General features: G+C 33.2%; 1 protein-coding gene across 1 annotated transcript in view; it reads left to right on the forward strand.

The window, feature by feature from the left end:
* LOC133189382 (uncharacterized) overlaps positions 1–14,810 on the forward strand; it is a 433,972-nt gene that overhangs the window by 127,403 nt on the left and 291,759 nt on the right. The window lies entirely within an intron of this gene.

Here is a 14,810-nt window from a genome sequence, read left to right on the forward strand (position 1 = left end):
ACAGAGCGTTTACTCCAGGGAGATCTTTCAACTGATCTACATGATGTGTAAGTTCTGTGACTATGGTCATACTCATCAAAATGCATTTTTTCTCATAATAATTTTACTTGAATTTTGAGGATGTCAGAGTCGCATATTACTAACTGGTCAAATTATGTTGATAAATTTATGTGTGTATAACATCTTATTTTTCATATAATTGTTGCAAACAGAGATCGAAAAATTGTGATTAAAGAAAAGGGCTAGATCAATCCTGAACAATGATTTCAATCATATAATGAATAGATTTTTTTTTCATTCTTTTACAGTGGGGTTGACAACAGAGGATTTGACCCGGACAGTGACAGTGACAGTGATGTTCCCCTGTCAACCCTGGCTACAAGGAAGAAGTAGTCCCACTAAAAACTGAGCCCAAGACTACATGGAGTACCTCGATCACTTGACGACATTTATTACTGAAAATGAACAAGCTCTTTGTGGGTGTTAAGAACTTAATATTGATTGCCACATTGGTGTGATTAAAATTATGTTTTAACTGTTTCATAAATTTATGAAATAGATCTTATACATGTAGCTCTGCATAGTATTTATAACGAAATAAATTATATCTTCAAATATGAATCTTTTTCAATTATTCAAGATTTATAAAAATCTTTCAGATTTTGTCTGAGATATCATTATATCGGCTGTAAAAAGGGATCGGGATTGCAATGCAATATTTGCATGAAATCTGAAAACAGTGATGACGATAAATGAATGAATAGATCTCTGTGTTAAGCTTTAACACACTGAAGATTCAGATTAATAACCCACTAGGATATATTCCAATGTACTTACTTTGTTATTATTCAACCAATTGAATGATGTGATCTTGTCCGAAGTCACTTGATGTCTTGTCCGAGTTGTCCTTGAATCTTCACGTTTTTTTCCCTACATTTCTCTCCTCCTATTGTTGAAGATCGTAAAGTGCGGAACTCGATCTCGATTTTAATTTTGATTGTGTACGGTTTTAAGAATTTGCGCATTGAGATATATTTCTCTCACCTGTTTGACCAATGAAACGTTTCTTTAATGGTGAATGCATTTTCACAATTGATACAATGATCATGTATGTAAATCGTAAAATTTAATTATCAGCTTAGGGTTCATATTATGGTGATACATTTGGTTTGTACAGCTGATCATGAGTAGGCTTATATGAACTGAATTTTCATGCATTAAAAAATGACAAGTGTAGGTACAAGATAGGTGTCATATGATATGTCCACCAGATTGATCTTCAGATCCCCCTTATCTTCTTTGAACCTTGGTGCATAGGGGCATTTAACTGTGAAAAATTCACTAAATCTAGTTATTATTTACTTTCAAAAATTAATTCTATTTTTGTTATTCTCGACTTAAATTACAAGAGAAGAAACAAACAAAAATTTATCCAACACTCGATCTGTGGTCAGTTTGCATTTTCCCCGACTCGCAATAACTCGAGAAAAATTATACTATGTCAACTTTTCAAATAAATCTTGGATAATTATATATTTTTCCTCCCCATAAGGTCATGAAGTTGAAAACATTTGATAACTACTAGCAATGGTCTTTATGGTATATCTACAGACTCAAAGTGATAATAAGTGTTATTAAGCAACTAAAGATAACTAATTAAAGTATATTTTAAAAATATGCGAATTCAACCTGAGAAAAATATGTGGAATAAGTTAGCGATACATCGAAATATCCTGAATAAATTTGACATATATTTGCACAGTAATGCAGTAAACCATAAATCCACATAAAAAAACAACATTTTTTTTAAATTAAATAAATATCAAGCCCATGGGAACCGGGGGGGGGTATTTTTTCTTCCCCCCCCCCCTTTTTTTTTTTGCTCGTCAAGAAATTCGAGCTTGGCAGCACAATGCCCCTCATACTGAAAAAAAATATCTGTTTGCCCCTTCCCTCTTCCAACACACATGCACTGACATACTCATAGCTTCCTACGAGTCAGCATATTTCTAATGAGAAAATAACATTCTGACAGTAATGCACTGGACTACCTTTATTAGTAAGAGTTTCCTTATTCTGCATAGTACCCTTATAAGAGTTTCCTTATTCTTCAGTTTGATTTAAAAGGAAAGAAAGAAAAAGTTGCGACATTCAAGTAAATGAATATCAATGCAAAGTCATATGAGAGATATAAGCCGCAGAACTGAAAATTAACAGAGATTCAGGGCTATCTGTCTGATTTCTCTGTCCCACGGAGCTACAGTTCCACTTTCCGTACAAGTGTAATAATACTATTAGTGAAAATGAAAATTGCTATCAATGTAACACTAATTTTAAGCTTAATGGTATGCAAAGTGTATTGTATATGAAACACAACTTTGGAAACTTATTTAACCCTGATTGATTAAGACTCTTGCACGTTAATTGACTTATTCTTTCTCTCTCTCTCTCTCTCTCTCTCTCTCTCTCTCTCTCTCTCTTGCAGAGTGGTTCTGTAAATCAAACTTTCTAACTACAATGTGTAAATATGACTGATTTGATAAATTCATGCAATAATGTCGGCATACTTTTATCTGAAGTATTAAAATTTACATACAGCAAAAAAAAAAAAAAAAAAAAAAAAAAAAAAAAAAAAAAACAAACAAACAAACAAACAAACAAACAAACAAAAAAAAAAAAAAAAAAAAAAAAAAAAACATCAGATACATGTTCCTTTTTTTGTCCAAATTTATTATCATTATAATTATTATCAATTATATTAATTTTTTTAATTTCTTCCTTTCTTGTTTGCTTGCTACTATATTTGTAGACTTAGAGAAAACAATTACAATCCAAATGATTAACTAAAAAATAAATAAATAAATAAATAATTTTAATAAAAAAGTAAAATAATGTAAATATTTTGAAAACTTTTTTTACCTTATTAATTATTTGATTATGGGTATCAAAATAAACGTCTCATTACGTACAACCTAAATCTGTGTTTGTATTTGCGTTTCTATTGATTCAATAAAATTCTTCAGTTTGAAGCTCTCAAGACATAAGTATATTGCTTCCTGCAGTTGTGTAACCATCCCTTGTTGATATATCAGGACACTCAGTCTTGACACCTATTGTTTTAAATCTCTGGCTACTGTCCACTGTTTAATTCACACGTTTCCTGTTTGGTGTACACATTAACCTACAGCCATGATAAGCCACCATACCCACTCAATCATTCTTTTGATTTTTTTAAATATTTTATTTGTGTTGACAAATTCAATACAAACAATTATTATTTTATTTATCACAATTGTTAAAAAGTAATTTTAGAGACAGAATAAAAGTATGAGTGAGAGAAAGAGAGAATTAATTTGCTGATTTTCTGAGAAAAAATATTTAAAAATTATATAATACATGCATGTTTCAAAATTTTTCTTAGCATGTAACTTTGCCAAACAATTCAGGTTGTTTACCGCATTATCAAACTATGGAAAATGACAACGTGACGTTAAAATTGTTCAATACTATAAATATTAATATATGATTTAATTCCTCAGTTAATAAAAACTTTGAGACTAGAGAAATCATAATTATCCATTAAACATGTATAATATTAAGTATAATCTATAGGATTTATTCTTTACTTTTTTTATAAATGGTAGTAGCTAGTGTGTACTAAGAGTACTGAACTGCACAAAATATCACTCTTGAATAAACATTTTTTTCACTCAAGTCTGAAATATCCAAGGCCTGTGAACAACTATATATATATATATATATATATATGGAAGTTAAGATGGAAGAATAAAATTTAGGAAATTCAAAAGTTAAAATTTCATTCATTTAATAAGTCTAAAATATTCAAGGCTCCCGATCAATTAGATATGGAAGATAAAACAGATGAATAAAATTTAACACGGAAATACAAAAAGTCTTACTTTGAATAAAATTGTGAAGAAATTCAGTGATTTTATACAACTGTACATACTTCAAAGGAAAATGTCGGAGGTTTTATTATTAATATATTTTTTTTATTTAACGTCGGTCATTTAGACAATATTAAGAAATGTAAGTGCATGTATGTCCATCCTCAGTTTTAAACTGGACATTAGTGCACTGGGCTGCATACAGTATGGTTCAGTGATGTACAGTGCCAAACTGGGATGCGTACATTGAACTTCAGTGATGTACAGTGCCAGTCTGGGACGCGTACAGTGACCAACAGTAGTGTACTGTGCTATGCAGAAGTTGAGTACTGTACACATCTGTGATGTACAGTACTGTACTGTGGAGGCGTACAAGGACAGACAGTAGTGTACTGGGCCGTACAGAGGGGACGTACAGTAAAGTACAGGGATGTATAGAAAATAACAGTGGGTTTGTACTGTGATTTACTGGGGATTACAGTAGGTACAGGGAATTTGTACAGTGACTGTACAGTGTTTGTACAGAGAAAAACAGTGCTTAGACAGTGGGTAACAGAGATTATCAGAGATTTTTCAGAATATCAGGGAATTTTAAGTCCAGTAGTGATAGCAGGAAGGGGGTTTCTTGATAATTAAGATAAAATGGATAGTTTCTGCATGTGCATAAATATACAAGGATCAATATACGAGTAACCCCTACCCACCACTTCACCTCGCTAGACACACACACACATGCACTTCTAATTTGCTAACCAATGTACATGTACACATGCACGTCGCACATGTATATCAAGAGCTTTTAATGGACCCATGGGTCAATCTTTGGTAATTAAGAATGTCAGTGATAGATATATAATACAGACTGATTTATAAATAGACATGTCAATCAAAGTTTAAGTATTCAATAAAAATGTTAGAAACAGCCTTAAGAAATAAACAATAAGATTTAATAATGTCCGTAAAAGCCGTAACGTTAAACTTTGTCTCTGGGTCATAGATAAGTCTATTTATTTAGTGAAGCGAATTTCCCCATTGTTATATATTTCAATCAATGTGATGTTTCGCGTTGAACACAATGCAAAAAAAAAATGTTTTATTACATTTTGTTTTATTAAATTTTGCGTTGTCCTTAACGCAAAAATTAAGTAACGCAAAATATAACAACAAAAAAGTGCATTTTTATATTTCGCGTTAATCCAAACGCAAAATGTAATAACGCAAAATGTAACAATCCAAAAATCGTGCTATTACATTTTGCGTTATTACATTCTGCGTAATGTAATACTGCAAAATATAATACTGCAAAATGTAATATTCCCAGCTTATTACATTTTACGTTGTTATTACATTTCGCTTTGTAACACTGCAGGCATGTTTACGAAAATTTCCTAAGATTGTTCCTAAGAAATTTCCTAAGACATATCTTAGGAAAATTTTAAGATCATCCTAGATTTTCTTAAAGTGTTTTCAAAGCTATCTTAAGAGTATCCTAAATTAAGACGTCTTAAATCATTATGACATAGAAATACGCAAAGTTTTAAACCATTGTCAGGAATCAGAGAGTGGTCATTTTTGGCATATAATGCTACACGTTATGTAGCTAATAATAATAAAAATATTTTAAAGAGTAAGAATAAAAAAAAACTGATTTAAACATTTTTTTTAAAATCTATAAATATAAATAATATATATTTTTTTAAATAATCTTAATTCGACGATAATATTGGTTGTTATCAAAATCAAATAGAGTTCTATTTGATCATTCAGTATTCTTGAACCATGAAAAGCGCGACAATTTTCTCCGTGGAACTCTTATTCATTGACAATTTCTGGTTCGACAAGAAAACACCCAGTAGGATGAGTCGAAAGAGGAGTCATAATTTTTCTCAAATTGAAATCGAAATACTGCTTGATGAGGTGGAGAAAAACAGAGCCATTTTATTTTCAAAGTTTTCCAACGTATCTACAAATTCTTCAAAGAAAAGAGCATGGGAGGCAATATGTGAGAAAATCAACAAGGCAAATAACATCGACCACTGTAGGACAGTAGAAGAAGTGAAGAAGAAATGGTCCTCTTATATGAGTGAGACGAAAAAGAAGGCTGCGCAAAATCGCAGGGAAACAGGAAAAACTGGAGGAGGCCCCCCACCCCAGGGACTAAATCCTACGCAGGAAAAAAATGTGGGAATAATTGGTTGTACCCCAATTTCTGGCATAGAGGGCTGTATCGACACCTGCGAGGTCACCGAAAAAAACGGTACAGTAATGTTTAAACTCTCTCTCTCTCTCTCTCTCTCTCTCTCTCATGTTAAGTGAAATTCAATAGTTTTATTTTGATAACAGGTTACATCTTACTATATTTGTTGTGCATCCCTATGAAGCACTGAATATCGGAAGAGTTCTAACCATGGGTATTTTTGGAAAGTAGATGCATGCAGGCACGTAACATCGGGGGGGGGGGGGTCCAAACATAACTTTTTTACATTGTAACATTGTAAATGTTCGTTGAAAGACCGGTCCCCCTCCCTCCCCACTTTTTGGTGCAGTATAGTAAAAAAGGGTAATGCATTAGTTAATAAAAATTGACACTGAAAGAAGTTGGAACCCCCCCCCCCCCCCATGAAATAGGATTTTCGAGTTAGGAAAATTTTCTTTTTTTCCTTGTCAAGTTTTTTTCTGGTAAGTTGAATTTTTTTGCTCCCCCCCCCCTTCCCTTTCAAAAACGATGCTACGTTCCTTGCATGTACAAATGCAGTACACGTATAACTGTGTAATAATTTAACATCTGTAGAAACCACATGATATAAATACAATTTTAAAAAATCCATGATTTTCTTTTTTTTGTTTCTGTTTTTTAGATATATTGAGCGTTGAGACTGCATGTTCAAGTGACAGTACATGTGCTAGTATTGCGCCGCAATGTGATTTACCAGTTTCACGCGACGTGTCCGTTGAATCCGGACCCTCAAAGAAGAGGAAAAGGGAAAAAGACAGTGAGGATTTTTATGAAAACAAGTTATTGAGCATTGAGGACGAAAAGCTTTCAATCATGAGACAGATGCTGGAGATCGAAAAGGAACGATTGGAGTTAGACAGACAGAGACTTACTATAGAGACACAGCGTCATCAAGTGTACTTAGCCAAGCATGGTGTTACTTTTGAAGGATGTAATATATAATTTGTACAAATACCTACATGACAGTAAACGATTTCTTATGGTTCTTTAAAGTTATTTTTGTAATTGTTTTACTGGTACGTTCATCATTTGAAAGAAAATACACACAGACTCAACCCAGAGAGAGAGAGAGAGAGAGAGAGAGAGATATTTCGACTCGCATACTCCTATATCACATTGATAACAACAAGAAATACTAGTGCCTTTCTTTTAATTGTAATACATGTAATGAAATTATTCCTCTCGATGCGAGTCCATTGCAGAAGTGTCTGAGAGCCACGAATGACAACTCTGCATATGAAATCGAGGGGGGGGGGGGTAGAGAAATATATAACTTTTTTAAATGAAGACAAATAGTCTCAAATGAAAAGAAATATCATTTATTATTCATACTGTATTACATTTGCTTTGATAAATGCATCAACAACAAAAAAGAAATCTCTAGTGGTAATTTTTACAGCTGCTTCACCTAGAAAAACGCCCTGTGATAAGACGACCTCTGATTCGAGCACCGTCATTAACGTCCCTGCATAATCAGTCCCTCGAATTCTTCCCGTGTCTCTGGGTCTGGAAGGGGTATACGGCGAGAAATACACATGTTGTGCAACACTACACAGGCTACCGTGATATCGCACGCTTTCTGAGGGGAATATAGAAGACTTCCACCGCTTGCGTCTAGACAGCGGAAGCGTGATTTTAAAACCCCAAAAGATCTTTCAACAGAATTGCGGGTGCGGATATGGGCAGTGTTGTAACGCTCTTCTGCATTTCTTGATGGATTATTTACAGGTGTAAGTAACCAAGGACGCAGTGGATAACCGCTGTCCCCCAGTATCTATCCTTCTGCAATCCTTCCTGTTTCAAACAAACGATTCAAAGCATCTGAATTTGACCAAATAAACGCATCATGTGTTCCGCCGGGCCATTTTGCCACAATGATAATAAATTTTAAGTTGGCATCACAAACCCCTTGGACATTAATTGAATGGTAATTTTGCGATTTATGTATAAATGTTCATCAACGCTTGGAGATTTAATCCTAATGTGTGTTCCATCAATACACCCAATGGTATTTGGCATATTTGCAATTAAATTGAATTCATGTTTTTGGTCAATTCATTTGAAGTAATAGGCATTCTTATGTGTATATTGGCCACATTAACAAGACACTGGGTCATATCTTTCACTAGTTTGCACACACTCGGTCTTGAAATGTTATGCACATCACCAACAACTGCTTGGAAACTGCCATTTGCATAAAATCGTAATGCAACCATTACCTGCAGTGAGACAGGTAATGCATGAAATCTCATAGTAGGACGTTGTAGTTCATTTTGAAATTGTTCACATAAATCATGGATTAAGGGTCTTGAAAGCCTATACCTTCTTATTATAGCCTCATCATCAAGGTAGTCAAGAGGGTTATCAATATCTCTAAATACTCTGTCACGTCTGATACGACGATTTCGTCGAGCCAGCAACAACATGGGCGCGGCCATTTTTGCTTAAGATAGACTTAAGATATGTCAAAAACTGTCCTAACTTTAAGATAATTCTTAAGAACTTTCTTAAGTTAGGATACTTTCGAAAACCCCACTTAGACTTAAGAATTGTCGTAAGTATATCTTAAGACGTTTCTTAGTCCTAAGATAGCTTCGTAAACATGCCTGCTGGTCTCCAAATACTACATTGATATTGTTAATGAGGTACTCCAGCATCCCTTTTAACATCTATATCAACTTCAGAGTATTCGTATGTGGATTCAAAATAAACAAAATAATATTGTAGATGACCAATCAAATGATATGAAAATTTACAAGTTCCATTTTATTGAGGAAGCAGTTGTCAATTATGTCAAAAAGCCTGCTCTTTAATTTATCCTGAGGATCGGTTAATTTGTACATTATAGTTGCATCATTCAGTCCATCAAAGAAATAACAAGGTACTCTTCTACCATATTATTAGCTCTACTGGTCAGAGACCAGAATAGCTTATGCGATAGTAAGATGTCCGTCGTCCCTCCGTTTGTCTGTCTGTCTCTCTGTCCGTCTGTAAACAATTTTTCAAAACGCTACTCCTCCTACAGCTTTGACATGATTTCAATATTACTTGGCGCATAAGTAGACTACACTAGGATCCATAATTCTGTATATCGAATTTTGATTTCAATGAACGGTGTTGCCATGGTTACTAAAAATAGAGATTTCTGGGAAATACTTTCAAAATGCTTCTCCTCCTACAGTTTTGATCTGAGTTCAATATAACTTGACACACAAGTAGACTACACTAAGATACATAATTCTGTGTTTCGGTTTTTGAATTATATGAATGGTGTTGCCATGGTTACTAAAAATAGAAATTTCCTTGAAATACTTTCAAAATGCTACTCCTCCTACAGCTTTGGTCTGATTTCAGTATAACTTGGCACACAAGTAGACTACACATAATTCTCTATACCAGTTTTGGATTTCGATGAACAGTGTTGTCATGGTTACTAAAAATAGAAGTATCTGTGAAATACTTTCAAAACGCTACTCCTCCTACACTTTTTGTCTGATTTCAGTATAACTTGGCATACAAGTAGACTACACTGAGATACATAATTGTCATTATTGTCTTTTGATTTTATTTAATGATGTTGCTTTGGTTACTTAAATCGAAATTTCTGTAAAATTGTTTTAAAAGGCTACTCCTACAGTTTTAGTCTGATTGCAAGAAATCTGGCCACAAAAAGAGACTAAACCAAGGATCATTATTCTATTTTTTGCTGTTGCAAAGTTTCAAGTCCAAGTGCTACTTATATCTTCCTTTATAAGTACAACCAGAAGAGCTACAGTCTCGTCAGAGACTTCTGGTTTTTGTATTGAAACCGTAATGATCAGACTTTTATCAAGTAATTTCAAATAGCTAATGATGAATATGATTACCTTTAATGGTTACTTTGCCCCTAAAAAGGAGAAAAACTACTTTATTATAGGGATGTCAGATCGGTCAATAATTGAATAATCGGTCACTCGGACGTCTTTCCGATAAAAAACACTGTTATTCGGTAAAAAATGTGAATACATGTAAATGTGCTTTTTTATTAGAGAGGTATAGTCAAACGTCATGCAGTGAAATTGTTCGGGTGACGTCATTAATTTTCGTGTTTTTGACATCATAACGTCAAATCCCAACGTGTAGCTATAAGTATAGAACGTGTAACTCGCCGTTTACACGTATGGCATAAACGAATAAAGTTTTGGGTTATTTTTTTATTTCTTTTTCCAAGTGATCGATTTTATTACGTGATAAGCCAAGATAACAATCTTAACTTGTTAATGAATAATGATTCCAACAAAGTCCGTGTACTTTCAGTAATGAAAACAGTGAAAAAAGCAGCGTGTTTATTTTGCCCGCAAGATTCTTTTGAACGAGGCACCCCCCCCCCTCCCTCCCCCCGAACTCTATAAACACCGTTAGTATTGAGTTTTTATTTTTCATAAATTTATTTTTCAAACTTATTCTGACACGTACGAGGGTTGTTCGGAAAGTTCTTGGACTTCTGTCATATCTTTTTTTATTTAACGTCATATGTTATCCAAATTTGGTAGAAATATTTTAACAATAAATTTAAATGATTTGTATTAAATTTTTCAAAAATATCGTGATTTATTTAAAACTTATCCAGAATTAAAAACTGCAAAAATCGGATGGCGGCGCAGGTCAAAATTTAGTAATTTACAAACAATACACTAAATAATGTCTGTAGTCATCTTCTCTGTAAAATGGAGTAAAAACGAAAAAATCCTAGACGGTAAAATTAGGAACTGTTACATCGATTCGTATTCCAAATTATGGCTTAATATTTTGCTTCGGTAAAAAGAAATCAATTTGAGAAGATAGGTAGTCCTCATTGAAAACGACAAAAACGATGACGTTGTAGAACATCATGGAGCAGCAGATAACGATGCAGTTTTGTGTTATACTTGGGGATAATCCTGAATAAACGCTATAAATGTTGGTGGAATCAGAAACTATGCCACAAGCGAGTCGTGCATGTGTGTGTAAATGGTACATGCGGTATTTGAGTGACAGAGACTGTATCGGACGAGGACAATCTGTGAAGAAACGGTATAACTGTGAAAATCTGAACAAAAACTTTTAAAAGTTGGGACGTCATGAAAAGACGTAGGCGCTTCAGAGTTGCTGATCTTGTGAAAGCACAGTTAAGCGGTAAAAGAAATTAAACATTAACAAAGGAAATTATAACACGAGAACAATTGTTAGAAAAATAAATGTCAAGTGATTGAAAAAAGTTTTTAATAGGTGGGTATTGGACTATACCGTGTGAATGTATAGGGATAGAATTTTTAAGAAACTCTTGACGCTATGTTTTTGACGTTACATTGCTTTTAAGTGTGCGCCGTTGTTACAAAACATGTTGATTTTAAAATGAAGTAAATTAATTTCTATCAAATCGAATGGAATGAAATTTTACAGATCAACAAAACAAATATTTTTGCAATTGATATTGTGCTTATTTTAAATTTCTTGGAAGTAGTATAACAAAGATTGACATCGTCCACGAACTTTTCGAACAACCCTCGTTCTTATTCTCTACATTTTTTAGATGATATATTTTAAAAAAAAAAGTCTTTTGAAATGAAGCGAAATTATAATATACATGGCAGTCGTAAAGAATGAATTCTTATATATTCAAAGTTCTTTTTTTTTCTCTCTAGATATATATGGAAGAAATGTTAAATCATAACCACTCATTTTGAACTATTCTATACTAAATATACATCATATCATCAACCCAAATAAAGATCACAATGTTTCCGTTTCATCCAATTCCTTATACATGTAGATCGCGAAGTCCTTTAACACACACTTTACATTTCTGCATTTCTGGATCAGAAAAATAAACGTACTTCCTTCTCACTTACATATATGTAATTCTAAACATAAAACTGTTCTGACAATTATTTTTCTGCTAACTTTGTATGGATGTATTATTTTTCCTAGCCCCCCCCCCCCCCGCCTCCTCGTATTTTAGGTAATATATGATCGAGCCTTAATTTCACTTTATCGTACTCAAACAGTGTTCTGCTGGGAATAAATACAGCCCCCTCCCCGATTTGAAGAATTTTGTGAAACGCTCTTTTTAAATTTTTGGTTGTGGTTGTTTTTTTTTTTTTTTTTTAATTTCTGTCAATTATTTTTATGGCTGCCCTCACTTTTTAAAGCGTTGCTCAAAAGCTTGCACTTAGAGATATATAAAGTATATAAAATATATAAAGCCGCTTCTATACAATGTGAGATGAAAATGCATGTAATAATTATTATTCATTTTACATGATATCTGTGGCTAGTATTTGGTATGAATTTATATTTAGCTTAGATTTTTCATTAAAAATTATAAACAAATTGCCTTATTATGAATCCGTGGTATTCGCTTTTAACGAAAATTGGCATACGTACATGCGTATTACTAAATCTTAATATTTACTTTGATATCAAATATAGCGTGTACTTCAAATTTCCGCGTACACGTTTGTTACGTCACTTGTAACTAAACCTCTCTAATAAGACCAATTTAGTCTGTTGAAATCCAGTAAAACGAAATCGATTTTATTTTTACTTTTATAGTGCATATATAGAATAATATTGTAATAATAACAGAAACATCGGCCCCAACGAAGAAAATAAGAAAATAAAAGTAGAAAGTCTGCTATATTTTTGATTTTTTCATACATCAGAACACAGATGTTTATACATGTAACTTAAACTAACATATACGGAGAATTGGATTGTATTGAAGAATAATAATATCGCTAGTTTATAGTCACTACTGATACCGGAAATAATTTAACTAATACAAGTGGTTTATATTAAGATGAAGTAGTCGTAGCTTGCCCCCTGGCAAATTTAAAATTCCGCCGTCTGCAAGTGTATATTTTGAACTACTATTGTTTAATGACTTTTTTTAGATGCATGTTTGTTTTGAGACTGAAATTTTTGTGCTACAAAACGCATTAACTTCTTTTTAAATATTAATTAAAATATACTGGAAATGCTGACTAAATAACCAATTTACATGTAGGTGGAAAAAGGGGGAGGGGGTCTTAATCATATCGATGAATATAAAGTTATTGTGAATAAAGGATTTTTTTCTCTCTAACATTAGACTTTATTTATGAATTGTAGTGTATTACATTTAAATAAATATTTTTTAACAACACTATTATTTTAATTCGCTCCAAAGATATTTAATTAACTGGATATCCGCAGTACTATTTATAATTCTCAGAACTAGTTCTAATAATGTATTTCTATAGTAATTGGAAAAAAAAACGTGTTAGTAATAAATACTTTCGTAATTTTGCTGTAGTTGGTAAATTAATTGACATGGATTATTATCTCTCCATTTACAACTTGTCGTCTTTAACATAACAACAAAATGTTGCAGTGCTTGAACGATAAATGAACGCTGAACGCAATGTGAACGCAAAATGAACGAACGGAGAGCGAACGCGAGCGCACAGTGAACGCAGAACGCAAAACTCTGAAGGATAGCGAACGGTGAACGCACGGTGAAAAAGCGGCGAACGCATGCTGAACGAAAGGTGAGCGAACGTAAAAATGGGACTGTATTGAAGACAGTCAGCTATCTACGTATCCCGGACGGCCTTTCCTCAGTCGTTCGTGACAACAATTCTGCAAAACATCAACACTAAGCTGGTTACTTCGTAACATAAAATGTGTATATATGGAAAGCTCGCGTTCTATAATACTTGGAAAGTGCTGCTAGAATCATGAGGTTAATATGGTTTGAAGAAATATTACGGGATGTATGTATATATTGCAAAACATCGAGTAAGGTTTCGTGCAAATGTGTGGAATAATTATTTTCCCGACAGATCGGTGGAATTCTAGCAGCACTTTTTGGGCATAAGAGATATTTTTCAACTATATTATTTACTCAAAGTTAAACCTCGGGGTAGTGTTTTTCTTTTAACTTTTTCCTAAGAATTTTTTTGCTATTTAAAGCAGTCACGTGATGACGTCGTGGTGGTGCATTTGGCCTCGGACACTTCGTTGTCTTAATGCAATAGTTAATAATAGTTTACATTTTATCGGCGACTTTGATAAATTATCAAACTTAGTGTTCTTAAAAAGTCTAAATTTCCCGAGAAATGATTTGTATGTATTCTTAAAATACCCGCGCAGGTTTTCACTGGAGATGTGATGTATATGGAATATAAGAAATAAAGAGTTCAGTAGCTATCACCGACGTGAGATATTTTGATATGTGTCATAGAACGCAGTGGCAATTATTTATCTTGAAAATTGATGCAATGAACGGTTTAATTTCCCTCTGAAGGTTTGCTCTTACGATTGCCAATTTATATTTTAAAAGGGCTAGAACAAATTATTTTCTTTAAAGGGGGGGGGGGGGTATCTTCAGAAATTGAGAGAAATATTGAAGTCAGGTATCATTACAATAAGCATAAGCTATGTAGAGATTTTTACTGACCTGGATAGTAAAACTTTTGATTATATGTACGCATATAATGTACTTAAATGGTTATTGTATCAACATAGGATATATGAGTTACAAAAGCAAGCGTTAAGTATACACGACATGTAAAACAAAGAATTAACCACATAACGTGTGCTCACATGGGAAAGTGCTCAATGGTCACAAACAATCAAACAGTGTTAACTCGAAAGTTTTTTGT

This window comes from Saccostrea echinata, unplaced genomic scaffold, assembly GCF_033153115.1.
Source record: "Saccostrea echinata isolate AGI-Se365-2 ecotype Australia unplaced genomic scaffold, CSIRO_AGI_Sech_v1 ptg000018l, whole genome shotgun sequence".
NCBI lineage: Eukaryota > Metazoa > Mollusca > Bivalvia > Ostreida > Ostreidae > Saccostrea > Saccostrea echinata.